Source organism: Balaenoptera musculus, chromosome 9, assembly GCF_009873245.2.
Source record: "Balaenoptera musculus isolate JJ_BM4_2016_0621 chromosome 9, mBalMus1.pri.v3, whole genome shotgun sequence".
In the NCBI taxonomy this organism is placed as follows: domain Eukaryota; kingdom Metazoa; phylum Chordata; class Mammalia; order Artiodactyla; family Balaenopteridae; genus Balaenoptera; species Balaenoptera musculus.
Window position 1 is genome coordinate 6,109,927 of NC_045793.1, and position 16,595 is coordinate 6,126,521.

At 54.7% G+C, this 16,595-nt stretch overlaps 1 protein-coding gene across 2 annotated transcripts in view; it reads left to right on the forward strand.

Annotated features, from left to right (window-relative positions):
- SMARCD3 (SWI/SNF related, matrix associated, actin dependent regulator of chromatin, subfamily d, member 3) overlaps nucleotides 1-16,595 on the forward strand; it is a 33,084-nt gene that overhangs the window by 2,018 nt on the left and 14,471 nt on the right. The window lies entirely within an intron of this gene.

Here is a 16,595-nt window from a genome sequence, read left to right on the forward strand (position 1 = left end):
CTCTCAGCCCCTGGTCACACTCCACGGCCCCCTCTTGGCACTTCTGCCCCCATTTGGACCCGTGGCAGTGCCTCTTCTCATCCCCTGTGACAGCTGCAGCCTCTGCCCAGACCCTGCTGCCAGCCACCGCCACCGTTGCCCTCCCTCTTGCTCAGTGTCCCCTTACCTCCCGCCGTCCCTGGGCCCTGCCTCTCAGAGCCATTGCAGACAGGGACGAGTGAGCCTGAAGCCAAGGTTTTGGTTCATGTGAAAATGGTCCAGTGCTCTGGCTTGTTCCACTTCCTCCCCACCCCCAGACCCCCAGACACACCTCCTTGCCCTCACGTGTGTGTGAGTGCACCCATGTGCCCAACACCCCCCACATACGTGTGCACACATGCTTTCTGCCAGTCGGGAGGAACAGGGACCTGCTGAGCCCTGGCACAACTTGGGCCCTAGAAACCTACCCCCAAACACGTATGGCGAACACCTGAAAGCCTTCCAGTCTGCAGGCAGGGCTTTGTTTGGGTCAGGAAGGGTGGTGACGGCATCCTGTTTCAGGGCCTCTGGGGCAGCCAGCCCTGCACTGGCTCAGAGGCACGCTCAGGCCCATTGCACGTCAGTTGGACCCTCCTGAGCCTCCTCCCGGCAGTGTGAGAGGAGGACAGCCTAGCTGGTCCCATGTTGGGTGCCCCTGGTCCAGAAGGAAGTGCTGAGGCCCCACGTGGAGAGGCCGCCTGCCCCAAAGCCCCATCCATCTGTGGGGAGGGAGGGGTTGGAGCTGTGGGTCTGAAGCCTGCAGCCTGGTCTGAGCTCTGCCGGTCCAGCCCCACCCGTCACTTTGGCCACCTCACCGGTGGGAGTCACCTGGCAACAGATGGGATGCTCTCAGGGCCCTGGAGGTGTGAGGGACCCAGTCCCCGCCCTCAGGCTGGCAGTCCAGGATGGGGAGCAGACTTGGCCATCCCACAGGAAGTGCCAGAGTGGATGACTCAGGCCTCCGGGCTCTGACAAGGGAGACGTCAGGAAAGCCCTTCGTAGGGGCAATTTGAAGTTGGCTTTCAGAGAACAGGAAGGTGGGGTAGGCTGGTGACTCGGGGGGCAGGGGGTGGGCCGAATGAGAGTGCTTTTCTCAGCTTCTCCTCCCTGAGAAGGGGCAGAGGAACTTGCTTTCCTGCCTGGGCCGCCCTGAAGGCCAGGGCAGCGCCGCCCCCTCTCTACCCCGCACCCCTCTGGTCGGTGGGCCCAGGGCGGAACGGTGCAGGGCACTGGCTGCAGGGGGAGCCTGGCTGGCCCAGAGCTGGAGCAGCCCTGGATGCAGAGAGACCGGCACCGGGTGCTGGTCACCACGGAAACCCGTGCAGTTCATCAAGGCCCCCAGACAAAGGTCCAACCCACTGGCCCACAACCTAACCACTGCCCTAGCCTAAGTGCAAAAGTGTTCCTTAGCTTGTGGGGTTGGTTTTTAAATGCAGACTCCTAGAGAAAAGGTGTGAGCTAGTATACTAAATACATTCTTCCCGGGCAGCTCTAAAGTTCTGGAGTGTCTGAAGGTGGAGGCCAGGTCGAATGGGGGGGCTGGCTGATGGGGAGGCAGCTCAGGTCCCTGGGAGGTACAGCAGAGCCAGGCCCTTACGTAGTGAATCCTTGTAAATTGCAGCTGATTTTGGGTGCACTGAGGTAAGTCCTCAGGGGCTCCCCAGCAGCAGTAGGTGGGTGCCCTGGGCTGTTTCCATCCTTGCCCAAGGGGGATGATCTACCTGAAGGGATGGGCGGTGGGGGAGGGGAGGCTTGAGAAGACCGGGGGGGGGTTGGGAGGCTCTGGGAGCAGTGAGTACATCGTAGTGACACCTGGTCCCCGAGTGGCCCCAATCACGAGGTTCAGTCTAGGATTCCTGGGGAGTCGGGAGACCCGACCTCCCCATGTGATGAAGGTGGTGAGGGGCGAGGTGCTGGGGGAAGTTTCTGGCATTTTATTTTTGAGTCACGTTGACGTAAAATTGGCCTTCATTCCGTGCATGCAGTCGCAGGCGGGGAGCCGACTTTGACGCCCGGTGGCTTGGGCACGTGCTGTCATTTGGATGCTGACAGGCCCCGCGCTAGCGTCTAGACAGCACGGGCGGGCGGCACGGGCCAGGCGTGCAGCAGCTGGAGGCTGTCTTCGCCCCAAGTGCCTGCGGTGTGATTGCGAGCGAGAGCTCGTTGTTAGTGAGCGTTAAGTGGCAGAGGTAATGAGCTGAGGTGGCACCAGGGGGAGGTGTCACCGGAGGACGCAGAGCCGCAGACATGCAGGACGAGCAAATGGCTCTCCTCTTTGGCTGGATTCTGAGCCCTCTTGAATCACTGCTCCAGAGGGTCCAGCCTGCTTCTGGGGGGCATTCAGCTGAGGGAGACTTTGGGGGTGGGGCTGTGGCTCTTTGGGATATGCAGACCCTCGGTAACTCATAGGGACCCTACGGGGGCGTATTTGGGCCCCCGTAGCACACCTCAGCCTGGCCCACCTCTTGATTTGCTTCCTAAGCTGTGAAACCCATTTCTCTGTGCCCCAAACTCACTTCCAGGAAATTTGAGAAACTGTCTCATGAGCATGTGGCCACTCATGCCTTTACTGGAATTTACAAACTTGGATCATCTCCCATGTCAACCTTCTTTCCAGACTGAAGAACATTCTGGGGCTTGGAGTGAGGAACAGTATGCTGTGAGGGGGGCGGGGGAGAAAAGATGCAGGAAGATGTCCTCGCCTCATTCCAAAGGAGCTTGAGGTAGTTTGCAAAGACACACATAGTGAGGAAGTCAGGACGGAGGAACGCAGGGTAGGGAAAGGATGTTGTAGCCAAGGAGGAGGTTAGCGGACAACACGCAACCCATGAGGCCTGGAGCCCCCTCTCACAGTGGGGACACATGAGGGGTTACACTGCCTGTAGGACAAAAGTCAAACCATTTGCCCCAAAAGACTGTGATTTCTGGCCCTGAGACCCCAAGAAGTGTCTCCTGTGTGATGACATGCGGGGGATTCTGTGTGACAAGTTAAGCAATATCCTCAACAATTCCACAGCAGTTTCCTCGGGCTAAGCCCAGGGCTGACAGAACATCACACGGCTGTGCAAATACTGCTGACCGTGCTCGATCCAAAGATAAAATTTAGAACAGCTAGAAGAATGCATTGCCTGTTAATATTTACAACAAAGTTTCCAATGAATATCAGGCAGCAGGCAAGTTTATTTAAAATTGGGAATCAAGTACAGAGTTATCAATACATTCTTGGGCTAAGGGGACTCTACTCATAGGAAAATAAAGACCTTGATCAGCACGTGTGCCCAACAGGTGAGCTTGGGTACAGGGAGGGACCAGTCACACCCCTTACCCCCAGGTCCTGAACCCACTGAGAACGAGACACAGATGGCAGGCATTTATCAACTTTATGGCAGGGAAAGCTGGACTGAAGAAAGAAGCCTGAACCTGAAGCCCAGATGTAGAAGGTGGACCTGACACCCTAACCTTGGGTTTGCTTACCTGGCGCAGGTTAACAGGAGGAGATAGGCAGCCTCCTGTCAGCAGACCCCCCCTAAAGGGGAAGGCAGGCCACGGGGGACAGCCATGACTTCACCTCCCGCCTGACCCAGGAGAGGAACTTGTCCAGAAGGTGTCAGACCCTCACCACCTCATTAGACAGCCCCTCCCAAAGGGAAGAGAGGTGGGGCGAGGTGGCAGAGGATTATTCCAGAGTCTTGACTCCTGAAGAATAGATTAGAAGCCTCCTTGTGAACACATGATGACAAGAGAGCAGGGTCCCCTTTGCAGTGGGGGTGGGGCCATCCACGTTGCTGGACAGTGACATCAAAGCTCAAGTTCCGACTTGGGAGTGACCTTTGACCCTACCCCTTCCTCCTCTCTCCATCGGGACAATCATTTTATTTGATTTTATTTCCTAGACACATCTCACTTCCATCCACTTCTTATTCCCCACGTCACCACGCTAGTGCATGCTGCTCTTGTCTTCCGCCTGGATGACAACTGGTGCCCCGCACAGAGTCTGGCCCCCTCCCCCCAGCCCCAACCCATCAGAGTAGCCAAATGGGCTTCTTGTAACACAGGCCTGATCCGTTGCGTCTTCCGTTTCCTTGAGGGCTTCACATATGCTGTTCCCTTTGCCTGCAACACCCTTCCAGCTCCCTTCACCTGCCTAAGTACGTGCATCATTCAAGTCTTGACTTAAATACCACTTCTTCCAGGGACACTTTCTCCCACTCCAAGGTGTAAAGTTCCACCTTCTTTTGTCTTGTAGCATGTACCAAAAATTTCAATATTTCATGGACGTGCTCCTTAAAGGCACAGACTGCATTTGTCTTGTTCAACACAGTGCTGAAAAATATATATATGTATTTTTTTGGCCGTGCGGCTTGGGGAACCTTGGTTCAACCAGGGGTTGAACCCGGGCCACGGCAGTGAAAGCGCAGAGTCCTCACCACTGGACCGCCAGGGAACTCCCTGTTTCTTGAATGAATGAGCGGATGAATGAGGCAGTGGGGGAGAGGAGGTGGCCTTGACAGCTTATGCTAAAAGGAGCCTGAGATCCCTCTGTACCGTTGGCCCTGCACTCTCTACACCCCGACTACGACCCAAGGGTGGGCCATTCCTGTGTGCCCACCTTGACCTGCTGACACCTGAGCTGCTCTGTGCAGGTGCTCTTGGCCCACGCCCCGTCAGTCCCTCTCCGATAGGAACTGTTCACCATGATCAGGGAAGTCCATCCCCTCTTCAGTTGTTCTTGTGATGAGGGAGGTTCTTCCTTCCTGTGACCTCGGTCTTGCCCTTGGAGTTACAGAGAATGAACCCCTTTCTGCTTCTGCGACATTTGCCCGCCTCCGGACGTTTGGAGGCAGGTCTCCCACACGCCCTGCGTCTGCTCTCGGGAACATCCAGCTCCGGCGTCTTCAGATGTGCCTTACCTGGGGCCCTGTGCCGGCTGCTCAGACCTTGGCGCCCACTGGGAGAGCTGGACGGGGGCGGGGCTGTCTAGACAGGCTTCAGAGCCCCCAGGCCTCCTTAGAGGCTGAGCTGTGCCCTTTACCTGCTAGGCAGACTTGGGCAGACACTTAGCTCCCTGGGTCTCAGTGTCTCCTTGTGGGACAGGACTTAATCCCCTGCCTATAAAGGCTCTGGGGGAAGCTGAGTACCAAGCACTCTGCACGAGGCCCGCACGCCATGGTTGCGGGGAGCGCCCCTCATCACCGCTGGGTTAAAATGCGATGCTGGGCGCTGTCCCGGCTCCAGGTGTCAGCTGTAGACCCCAGAGCACTGGCTCTGGTGACCGACCGGTGTCTCCCTGGTTTCCAGCCCAGCCCGCTGTCCTCACTGACACCGTTGCCTCGTAAAGGCTAGAGTCAGCGAGAAGCCCCGGGCTTTCCGCCCACCAGTGAGAAGGTTGTCTCTGATCCCGGTTCTGAGAGCTCAGATGCAGAGTTACCCTGTGAGCGTTCGCCATCTTTCCAGACAGCAGCTCGCTATCCAGCCTGATGCAATCGGTGTGTTTGCGAGGCCTGCCTTCTTGGCCTTTAATGACGTTTTTAGTTGGAGAGAAAAAAAAAAAAGTGAGCCAGTAGAGCCCAGGAGAGAGCCCTGTGGTCCTCGGTCTCTCCAGGGCTGTGAACAGATTCCTTGCAGTCCCAGCAGCTGAATCAACAGCAGGGGCCCAGGTGGGTGGGCTTGGGGGAGGTGCTGCAGGAGTGGGGGAGGGTCCTGCTGGTGGGGGCGGGGCCTGAGTAGAGAGAAGGGAAGCTGAGCTCCAGCTCTGTCTGTAAATCCCACTGCACCCCTCCGCCACCAGCGGGAAGCATCATCGTGCTTTTGCTTTCTCTTGCCTCAGTTTCCACTCTGAGCCCCGACTTTACCACCCCTTCCCCCATTTTACCCAGACCTCTGCCTTCAGGAGAAAATCCAGTCTTAGAAACCCTGTCGAAAATATGCCCGCTGGGTGGTCGACACCCCATCTGTCAAGACTGCCCCCCAGCAGCCCTCACTTCCTCCGCAGCACCCAGGACTCCACAGCAGCGACTTCAGGAAGGGGAAGGGAAGGGAAGCAGGCTGGGGTCAGAATAGTAGCAGCCGGTGTTGACCGAGGGCTTATTGCGGTTTTAAGACTTTTACATGGTTTGTCCTCACCGCAACACTGTGAAGTAAATGTTATTATTGTTACCACTTTTAAGATGAGAAACTAAGGTGCAGAGAGGTTAAGAAGCTTCCCAGTGGTCGGGGAAGAGTCCCAGCTGGGGTCTGTCCACCGCGTCTTCTGAGGTGCCATGACCCAAACCTCGGCCCTCAAAGGGCAAAGCAGCCAGACCTCTCTACGGGCCAGCATCCCCTGTTCACCCCAGCTCTGAGGCCCAGGTCAAGGGCTGGTTGTCATTGTGCACGAGGCCCACACCATTTCTTCCCATTAATTGCTGGGTCCCTAGGGGCGTGAGAGATCCAACCCCTAAAACAGGGAATGGGGGCGCGGTGGATTGCAGAGCTCGTACCCCTTCAGAAACAGACAGCCCCTCAACTCCATCTGTGTTGCCAGATTTCCAGCGTTTTAAGAGATTCTGGGAATCTGGCTTTTTATATGAAATCTTTCCATTTTTAAGATTTTTTAAAGTGTTTAAGACGCACTGTGGGCTAAGCGAAACCTGTCCAGCTTTCCCAGTTTGCAGCGTCCACCGTGAGCTTTCCTTACCCCATGACCTGTCACCTGTCATCTCTTCTGGCCTTCAGGCCCTGAACCCCGAATCAGTGTTTCTCAGTGGGCCCCAGTTGAGACACACTGCATGAAGAGTTGCTGTCACTTTGGGTGGCCTCCTGCCGTCAATGAATTATAAACGAAATGCAGAGTCTTGTCAAACACTTGAGGACCCTCTCCGAAGTAGAGAAGCATCACTCATCAGTCCTCAGGGATGTGCTGCTAATGAGAAGGGCCAAGGCTTTTGGAGATTCTCCCTCTCAACTTGTCCATGTTGTGAACCCAGAGCAGTGGCTGCTGAGGGAATTCAGGGTACTTTTGACAACCAGCGTGAGAGCAGTCAGAGGGTGAGCAGAAAAGAACGCTGGCCTTGAGATCAGAACATGGGAGTTTGAGCCCCTTTGACACTAGTTGGCTGTCCGGCCCTGAGTCAGTCATTAACCTTGTGTTCCTCATCTTTAAAATGGGTATACTAATAATATCCAGCCCTTTCACTTCCTGGGATGTTGAAAGAACCAAATTAAATCATGAATATTGAACTGTTTTGTAGGCTATTAAGCTCCATAAAGATATATGTGTTAATTTGGAGGCGTTTGACAAAGTCTCTCCCAGTGTCTTGAGTATGACACATACAAGTGGCCTGAATGCAGTGGTGTGCTGGTAAATACTTAACAACTGGCTCTTGACAGGGTGGGAAGGGGCAGATGAAATATGATTTGCATCATTTGCTAATGTCTGTGGTATAAATACTCCTACCGTAGCTGATTTTAAACTACCACCATGACACTGCAGCACATCACTGGATATTACTGTGATTGAGTAAAATTGCTGACAATTGAAGACTAATTCCAAAGGGTGTAGATCATTTGGAGAGAGGGCTCTGTCCTGGTGCCTTTTTCAATACGTTCAGTAAAGACTTGGATGAAGAGAGAAGGTCACGCTCACTGGATTTATGAATGATGCACAGCTGGAAAGGATGGTAAATATATTGGATAAGGGAATTGAGAACCAGAAGCTCTCAAGCTGGAATAACGGGTTAATTCTTACAAGAGGAATATGCTTAAATTTTTTTAAAATCAGTTAATTAATTTATTTATTTAATTTTGGCTGTGTTGGGTCTTCGTTTCTGTGCAAGGGCTTTCTCTAGTTGCGGCAAGTGGGGGCCACTCTTCATCGCGGTGCGCGGGCCTCTCACTATCGCGGCCTCTCTTGTTGCGGAGCACAGGCTCCAGACACGCAGGCTCAGTAGTTGCGGCCCACGGGCCCAGTTGCTCCGCGGCATGTGGGATCTTCCCAGACCAGGGCTCGAACCCGTGTCCCCCACATTGGCAGGCAGATTCTCAACCACTGCGCCACCAGGGAAGCCCCAAGAGGAATATTCTTGAGTCCAAAAAGGCAACTTTACAAGTATGGGATGGAGAGACATGTTTTGGCACAAAGTAGAAAGAGAATCAAGTTTTTAATTGACAGGAAGTTCAGTACGAGTCCAAAGTGGGATGGGTGCTTACCAAAGGGTATACATTAGTAACAGTGAGGACTTCATTCAGTCCTCTATGACTTAAAGACTATTTTCACATATGCCTTCTTGTTTCTATTTTGCTACTCACAATAACGCAGTGAGAGAGGTGTGATGATGCTATACCCATTTTAGAGATGAAGAGACTGAGGCTCAGAGAGGTTGGCACTTTTGTCCTCCTGTCAATAGGTGGTGGAATAAAGACTCAAACTCAGGTCTTCTGGCCCCAGATTCTGCCCTGTGTTGTGCTCATGAGCATTGTTTTTTTGTTTGTTTTATTGGCGTATAGTTGATTTACAATGTTGTGTTAATTTCTGCTGTCCAGCAAAGTGATTCAGTTACATATATATACACATTCTTTTTCATATATATATATATATATATATATATATATATATGTTTTTTTTTTTTTTTTTGCCACACCACACAGCTTGTGGGATTGAACCCAGGCCCTCAGCAGTGAAAGTGCGGCGTCCTAACCACTGGACCGCCAGGGAATTCCCATCTTTTTCATATTCTTTTCCATTATGACTTATCACAGGATATTGAATATAGTTCCCTGTGCTATACAGTAGGACCTTGTTTATATAAGTCCATTGTTCTGAGTGCCCTGCGTTCTGTGGCTTCAGGCAAACCAGAGGATGTGAAGGGAGGGGCTGGGTGGGGTATGGACCAGCAAGGAATAGTGAGGAGCAGTGCTGGGGGAGGATTAGTTTTCTAGACCTGCTGTAACCAAGTGCCAGACTGGGAGGCTTTAACAGTGGAAATGTATTTTCTCACAATTCCAGAGGCTGAAGCCGGAGATCAAGGTGTGGGCAGGGTTGGCTCCCTGTGAGGGCTGTGCGGGAAGGCTGTGCTTCAGGCCTCCCTCCGTGGCTTGTAGACGGCCGTCTTCTGCCTGTGTCTCCTCACATTGTCTTCCCTTCGTGTGTGTCTGTCTCTGTCCTAACTTCCCCAGTTTTATGACACCAGTCATATTGGATTGGGGTCACCCTAGGGACCCACCTCATTTTAACTTGATTACCTCCTTAAAGACCCTCCGAATAAGATCGCATTCTGAAGTACTGGGGGTTAGGACTCCAACAAATGAATTGGGGATGATGGGGGCTGGAGGGGACACGCCGTTCTCCCATGACAGAGGGACTTTGAGAGCTGCCTTCAGAATTTGGAGTCACGTCTTATGAGGGAGAAGACTGCGCTCTAGGTGGCCGGAACCTCCAGGAGGTGACCCCGGGTCACGCCCACCACAGGAAGAGCCAGGGCCCCCAGGGACAATTTGACTTGCTGCCACCGCGGACTCCCTTGGGCCCCTTGGCTGCCGGGACACCGGCTCCACACCTGGCTCTAGCTTTCCGCACGTGGGAACGCGTGGAGCCGGAGGGAGGCCTCCAGCACCTCTGTTCCCACAGACACGCGGGCAGGCAGTGCGCCCTGGCTCGGCGGCCGGCCCACAGCCGACCACGGGCAGCTCTGCCGCTGCTGCTTAGCCCCGGCGGCCCGCCGCCTCCGCCAGGGTTTGGGCGCAGCTCCCGGAAACTCACCGATCCCACCGTCACCCTGGGGCACGGCTGCAGCTGTTGGCTGCTCCACCGCCGCCATGGCCCCCCCACCAACCCACAGCCCCTCGGAGGAGGTAGCCGTCGGGGGCGTTGGCCTCGCTTTCCCATAACGAAGCCCGGAGCTCTGGCGGGGGGCACACTGGCCCTCTACTCTTCCCTCCTCGGGCCGCAGCTGTGGTCATCCCGGGGCAGGAGCTGATGTGAGCTGCTCAGTCTCCCACCCTCTCCACGCCCTGAGCCCCGTCAGTCCCCATTCGGTCCTCCGACTCAGAGTCCCAAGGGCTGTGACTGTGTCCACCGTGTGAAGCAGCGGCACTTCGTACAAGACGGCCACGCAGTAGGGGACGGGGGCGGGGAGGAGGCCCTGCTCTTCCTTCAGATGCCTCCGTCGGCAGCTCCCAAACCTCGGCTTCCCTGGGCCCAGCGAGAGGCCTTATGAATTCTTCCTGGATTTCCCTCCAGTTGACTCACTACTCGTGGTGGCTTCTCGATGTCCCCCCTCCCCTCCTTTCCTGCAGCCCCTCCCCTAACCAAGTTTCTACACGGGCTTCTCATGTAAGACCCATGCTGGATACTAATGGCCGTTCTCTGCGCAAGGAAGCTTCCAGTGGTTTGGGTAGAACCCAGGCTTCCCTTTGGCTCCCTGAGCGTCCATGATTGGCCAGTATGAATAATCACCTGGCCAACCCCTCACGGGTACCCTCCCTGGCATTTGGGACAGCCCACAGGTGAAGGGCTCTGAGGGCTCCTGTATTCACTAGTCCCCTAGCTGGGGGTTGGTGGGCAGCAGGACCACCAGGACCCAGAGGTAAGGCAGGGCAGCGGCGGCCGAGGCCCCCCGGGTCTGGCAGGCTTAGCATCGGAAGCTAGTAATAGCAGACGATTCGTTAAGTGTTTACTGTGTGCCAGACGCTGTGCTGAAGTCTGCACATACATGACTTCTTTTTATTTTTTGGCCGCGCCTTGTGGCATGCAGGATCTCAGTTCCCCCACCAGGGATCGAACCCGTGCCCTCTGTGGTGGAAGCGTGGAGTCTTAACCACTGGACCGCCAGGGAAGTCCTTATACGACCTCACTTTAATCCTCACATCCACCTGTGAGTCAGGTGAAGGGCTCTGTGTCTTGCAGACAGGGAAAATGAGGCTGACAGTGACTTGTTCAAGGTCATGATCACTCAGAGGCTGCACCAGGCATGACATCCCAAGACTGTCTGACTCTAGAGCAGTGGTTCTCAACCCTGGGCAATTTCACCCTCCAGGGACAAAGGACAATGCCAAGAGATGGGGAGAGGAACGTGCTGGTAGAATTTACTGGATAGAGGCTAGAGATATTCCTAGCACCATTCGATACACGAGACGGCTCCCACAATAAAGAATTATCCACGGGACTTCCCTGGTGGTCCAGTGGCAAAGACTCCGTGCTTCCAATGCCAGGGACTTGGGATCGATCCCTGGTCGGGGAACTAAGAGCCCATGTGCCGCGCGGCGCAGCCAAAAAAAAAAAAAGAATTATCCAGCCCCAAAATGTCAACAGTGCTGGGGTTGAGAAGCCCTGTTCTTGAGTCCAAGCTCAGAGCCATCACACCATGGAGCCTACAGAGACCCCACCCAGGGAGGGCAGTGGGTTCAGGGCCTGGGGGAGGACAGGACCCCAGAAGAACTGGAGCAATGGGCAGGGCAGTAAGGCCCCGTTGTCACAGCCCTGGCCCAGGACAGACTGGCTTGCAATGGCCAAGGCAAGTGCCCAGATCTGGGAGCAAGAGCCCGGGGTCAGGGCAGGCGGACGGGCTACCTGGAGGGGATTCATTATACATGTCGGGGTGAGGGACACCCGCTGGCCTTGTTACAAAGGTTTGCAGAAACCAGGAGTGGTGCACCTAGCAGGTCCAGGCCTTGAGACCACCCCACTCCATCTCCTTCCCCCTCCTGCTCCATGATGAGTCTTCATGAGGCCTCTTGGTTGTCACCACAGCTGTTTGAGCCCCAGAGACTTCCAGGGTATGCTGTGTGGGGACATGGGAGGGGCCGAGCCAGGCTTTGACCATGAAATCCTTGATCACAGGCAGCCCTCACAGACCATCTCCTCTCAATCCTGCATACTTTTGCCTGGTTCCCCAAGAAGCCTGGGGCCCTCTGCGCATAGATGGAGACTTTTGCCTTTTGCTTGGATCATTTCTCCTACCCTTCTTAGGCCAGGGCGGGCCCTCTGAGTTCTCCAGACCTATGGCCATCGCGTGGTGCCAGGAAGGCAGGACGAGGTGGCACTGGGGCTGCCCATGGCCTGTGGGCAGGTAACCACGTGTTCCCAAAGGAAGTACCTGGGGTGGCTCCTGGAGGACAGGGCGGGGTGCCAACGTGGCAGTCCGTGTGCGTGGATCCTACCCAGGAGTTCCACGGACACACACGTGTGTGTCCATCTGTCCAGCCAGGAGAAGCCCGTGGACGGCCCGCTGATCCGCCCACAGGAGCGAGGAGCCAGGGGCTTGTTCAGAGTTTAACTGGGTTTCATTTTTCTGTCTAAAAGGTAATTCTTACATAGGAAATAATGCAGCTTCCTCCAACGCATTGACATTTATTTTAGACACCTCGATGGCAAATTTTCTAGAATTTGTATTCCCAGTGTTTGAAACAATCTGCTTGAGATTTTTGGGAGTGTATTTTAAAAGATAATTGAGGGTAATTCAGCTTAAATGAGCAGGCCTCTGGGGATCTTGATTTCCTTCTTTAAAAAGCAGGTGTTTGGGGAAGGTGGAGGGGTACACGTGTGTGTGTGTGTGTGTGTGTGTGTGTGTCTGTGTGTGTGTGTGTGTCTATCCCCAGCAGGCAGGCACTCCGTGAGGGGACATCGGAGAGGCAGGTTGAGATGAAGGAGAGAAGCCAGGGACCTTGAGGTTGGGAGACCCGTTCTGCAGCCCCAGCCCCAGCCTGTAACAGCACAGCGACTTCTGGCAGGTCACACAGCTCCTTAGGGCCTCCTCTTGCTTATCTTTAGAAGGGGGATCCCAGCCCCCACCTGGTAGGGTCTCTGTCAGTTAGACAGGTTGATGTGTGTGAAAGTGCTTGTGCAACAGCAGACTCCCACATCTGAGATGGTGTTATTAATCCTACAAAACACGAGCCCGGATTGTAACATCACCCAGCGTCTGGAAGCATGCTGGCAATCCCAAGTAGACTTGGAGTGGGTTCTCTTTACCCACACCTTTGAGATATTGGGGTCTCTCCTTGGGATTTATCCATGAACAAGGCATAAAGATCCCTGCCTTTGAGGCGCTTACATTCTAACAGGGGACAGAGAAGTGAAACGCTCAATGTAATAAGTAAGTAGGTTATAAAGGATGGAGGAAGGTGTGCAGGATGGGGAGGAAACCCAGCAGAATGAAAGCGATAAAGAGCTGGCAGGGGAGGGGCAGGCGGTGACTTCTAATAGGGTGGACAGAGAGTGCCCCACTGAGAAGGGGACATTGGAACCAAGACTTCAGGGAGGCGACAGTGTTAGCTGGAGGAAGAGCATTCCTGGCAGAGGGAACAGCAGGCTTCAAGCCCTAAAGGCTGCCGAGTGCCTGGAGTTTCTGAAGAACCACGAGGAGGCCAGAGGCTGGAGCAGAGAGAAGAGTGACGGAGATGCATTAGGTGAGGACACAGAGGGAGCAGAGAGTGGCATGGGACTGGGTCCGGGGACCTGCACAACCTGACCCTCACTGGCAATGAGATGAGGGGGGGGCCTTGGGAGGGTTTCGAGCAGAAGTGACGCCATCTGACTCCCCTTCCTAAAGGACCGTTCTGGTTGCGTGTTGAGAATAGAGGGTTGGGGGCCAGGTTGGAAGCAAGCTGTTCATTATTGATGGATTGGACCAGGGTGGTAGCAGTGGAGAAGTGAGAAGGGGTTGGATTCTGGATCCAGAGCCAACAGGACTTGCTTTCTGATTGGATGTGGGATGTGAGAAAAAGGCAGGATTCCAGGATGGTGCCAAGGTCACGGGCCTGAGCAGCTGGAAGGAGAGTGAGGTCCATGGGTAGTGAGGCAAGTTTGAGGTGGGAGAGCGGGAGTTTCATCGTGGGCGTATCTGTTCAAGGTCCAGGTGGAATCGACAGTATGTGAGCAGACAACTGGATACATGAGTCCAAGGATTGGGGGAGAAAATGGGCTGGAGGAAAATGGGAGTTGTCAACATATAGAAAGCATTTAAAACTCTGAGATTGGGGGATGGATGAAATCTCCAAAGAATGATTGTAGAGCAGTGAAGAGGACCAAGGACTGGCCCTGGGGCACCCGACCCTGAGAGGGAAAGAGGGCCGGACAGCCAAGGAGACGGAGAAGGAACAGCCAGGGAGGCGGGAGGAAAGCCAGGAGAGGGCAGTGTCTTACGAGCGAAGGGAAGAGAGTATTTAAAAGAGGAGAAAGTGATCAACTGTGTGGGATGCTGAGGCTGGAGAAGCAAGGTGATGCCTGAGGACTGACGGTCGCACTTGGTGACGTGGGGTCATCGGCGGCGGCCGGACGGGAGCGTTTTCAGTGGAGCCGTGAGATGTGCGCCTGGAGGGACTGGAATTCGAGGAGAACCGAGACAGCAAACGTAGACAACTCTTTTGAGACATTTTATTGCAACTGGTCAGTAACCAATGGGATAAGCAGGTTATGTGAGTGTTTCTCAGGGAAGGTGACAGTGCTTTAGCATGCTGATGGGAGCAATGCAGTAGAGAGAGCTAAGCTGATGATGTGATGGTGCGGGGGAGAATTGCTGGAGCGATGCCCTCGAGTGTGCTGGAGGGGACAGGAGCTCATATGCAAGGGGACAGCCGGCTTTAGATCGGAGCACGGATAACTCAGCTATAGGGACCAGGTGAGAGAGTTGCCAGGAGGTGGGAGGAGGTGGTGGGAACCTCTGGAAGTTCTTCAGAAGCTTCTGTTTTCTCAGGGAAGTGGGAAGCAAGGGCATCAGCTGGGAGTGAGGAGGGGGGGGAGGAGGAGTTGGAGGTTGGAGGAGGGAGAAGATGTGGAAAACTCACATAGGGGAGTGGGAGCGGGAAAGGACCTGAATGGTCTAGAGAAAGAGGGGGATGGCAGGGCAGGATGAGGCCTGTTGAAGTCCAAGCTCTGGAAATGACAGTGAGACCAGGTTAGGGTGGTGGTGTGTCTCTCCAGCCATGTTCAGGTCCTGGGGTGCAGGGGAGGAGTTGGTGAAGCCGAGTTTAACTCTTAAGTAAGAGAGTCAAGAGTATACGCAAAGGAGGTTAAAATGGTAAATTTTACGTTAGGTATGTTTTACCATAACTAAAAATGAAAAAGAGTATATATATGTCAGGGCGGTGTTGTTGTGATGAGGGGTGCAGGTCAAAGAAACAGACCAGCGGTTCCAGTGGCGTCACAGGCTTTGGGGGTCAGGGGGCTGGACAAAAAGGAGATGGTGGTCCGAGAGTGGGGAGCTTAGGACTGAGATGGGGGGGCTGCAGGTGCTGGAATGGCAGGGTCCAAGAGGTGACACTGGCATAAGCGACTGACGGAGGGTGGAGGGTCGCTGGAGGAGAGGCGGCCAAGGAACCCAGAGCCCTGGGGTATGGGAAGGGCTGTCCATGAGGGTCCAGGAGAGCAGCAGGAAGAGGTCAGGGGTGACAGAGGAGTGACTGTGAGCCAGGAGCTAGAAGGCTCCAGAAAAGAAGGCGCCGTACGTGGGGGTAAGATGCAAAGCCAGGGGTCTGGAAGCAGCAGTGAGGGGCAAGGAGGGTCCCTACCCCGCCTCGAGGCCAGTGGCAGTGGGGACTCTGGGAAGACCACTGCCCCCCACATGGGGGCTTTTGGGGGGTTACCAGTGGGGAGCCCAGCTTCCGTCACAAGAAGGCAAAAGGGATGTTCACAGAAGTAGCGAGTGTATTGGAGATCCTCCTTCCGACAGACCGCACAGGGAAGGGCTCGGTGGGAGATGGCAGCGGAAGAGGGGCGCACAGAGCCCTGTGGAGCCGGGGTGCAGGAGTTGAGGGGAGTCTGGGGCTCTCCATGGCGCCTGATGCAGTGGGAACAAGGGCATGGTGACAGGAAGGCGGGCGCCCCCAGGGTCCACCAGGGCAGAGAGGCAGCGTTGCGTCAGGAGGGGAGGGGGCAGAGTAGAAAGTGCCCTTTCAGACCCTGTGAGCAGGGCTTGCCCTTGCCTCCTAATGAAGTTGAAGACATGGGGAGACCAGGCCTGCGTGTGGCTTCCATGGATGTTTCATCTGTACGTTCCACTGCCCACTTCCACTTGGCTTAATTCCCCCCAGAAAATCTTTAAGGCAATACAGATGAATCTTTTTTGTTTTTAACATCTTTATTGGAGTATAATTGCTGTACATTGTCGTGTAAGTTTCTGCTGTGTAACAAAGTGAATCAGCTATACGTATACATATATCCCCACATCCCCTCCCACTTGCGTCTCCCTCCCACCCTCCCTATCCCACCCCTCTAGGTGGTCACAAAGCAGGAGCTGATCTCCTTGTGCTATGCGGCTGCTTCCCACTAGCTATCTATTTTACATTTGGTAGTGTATATATGAATCTTCTTTGTGTATTCAGTTTTCTTCACTCAGGTGACATCCCAGACCTCAGAATGCACTGGTTCCCAGGAATCCCTCTGGCCACCTGGTCAGAGCAGTAGCAGAGGCCTCAGAAGCTTCCTGGGGGGAAGACTGAGATGCTGACCACCAGGACGTTATCCTGGTCAGCAGGGGGCACTGAGCTGTGGGAGAAAGAGGAGAGGAACCAGAAGCCCTGGGATGGGGCTCCTGTCTGCCAAGAAAGAGGATGGCTGGGGTCTGGGAGCCCCGGGGCACAAGCAGGGCAGGAGCGATGGCTGC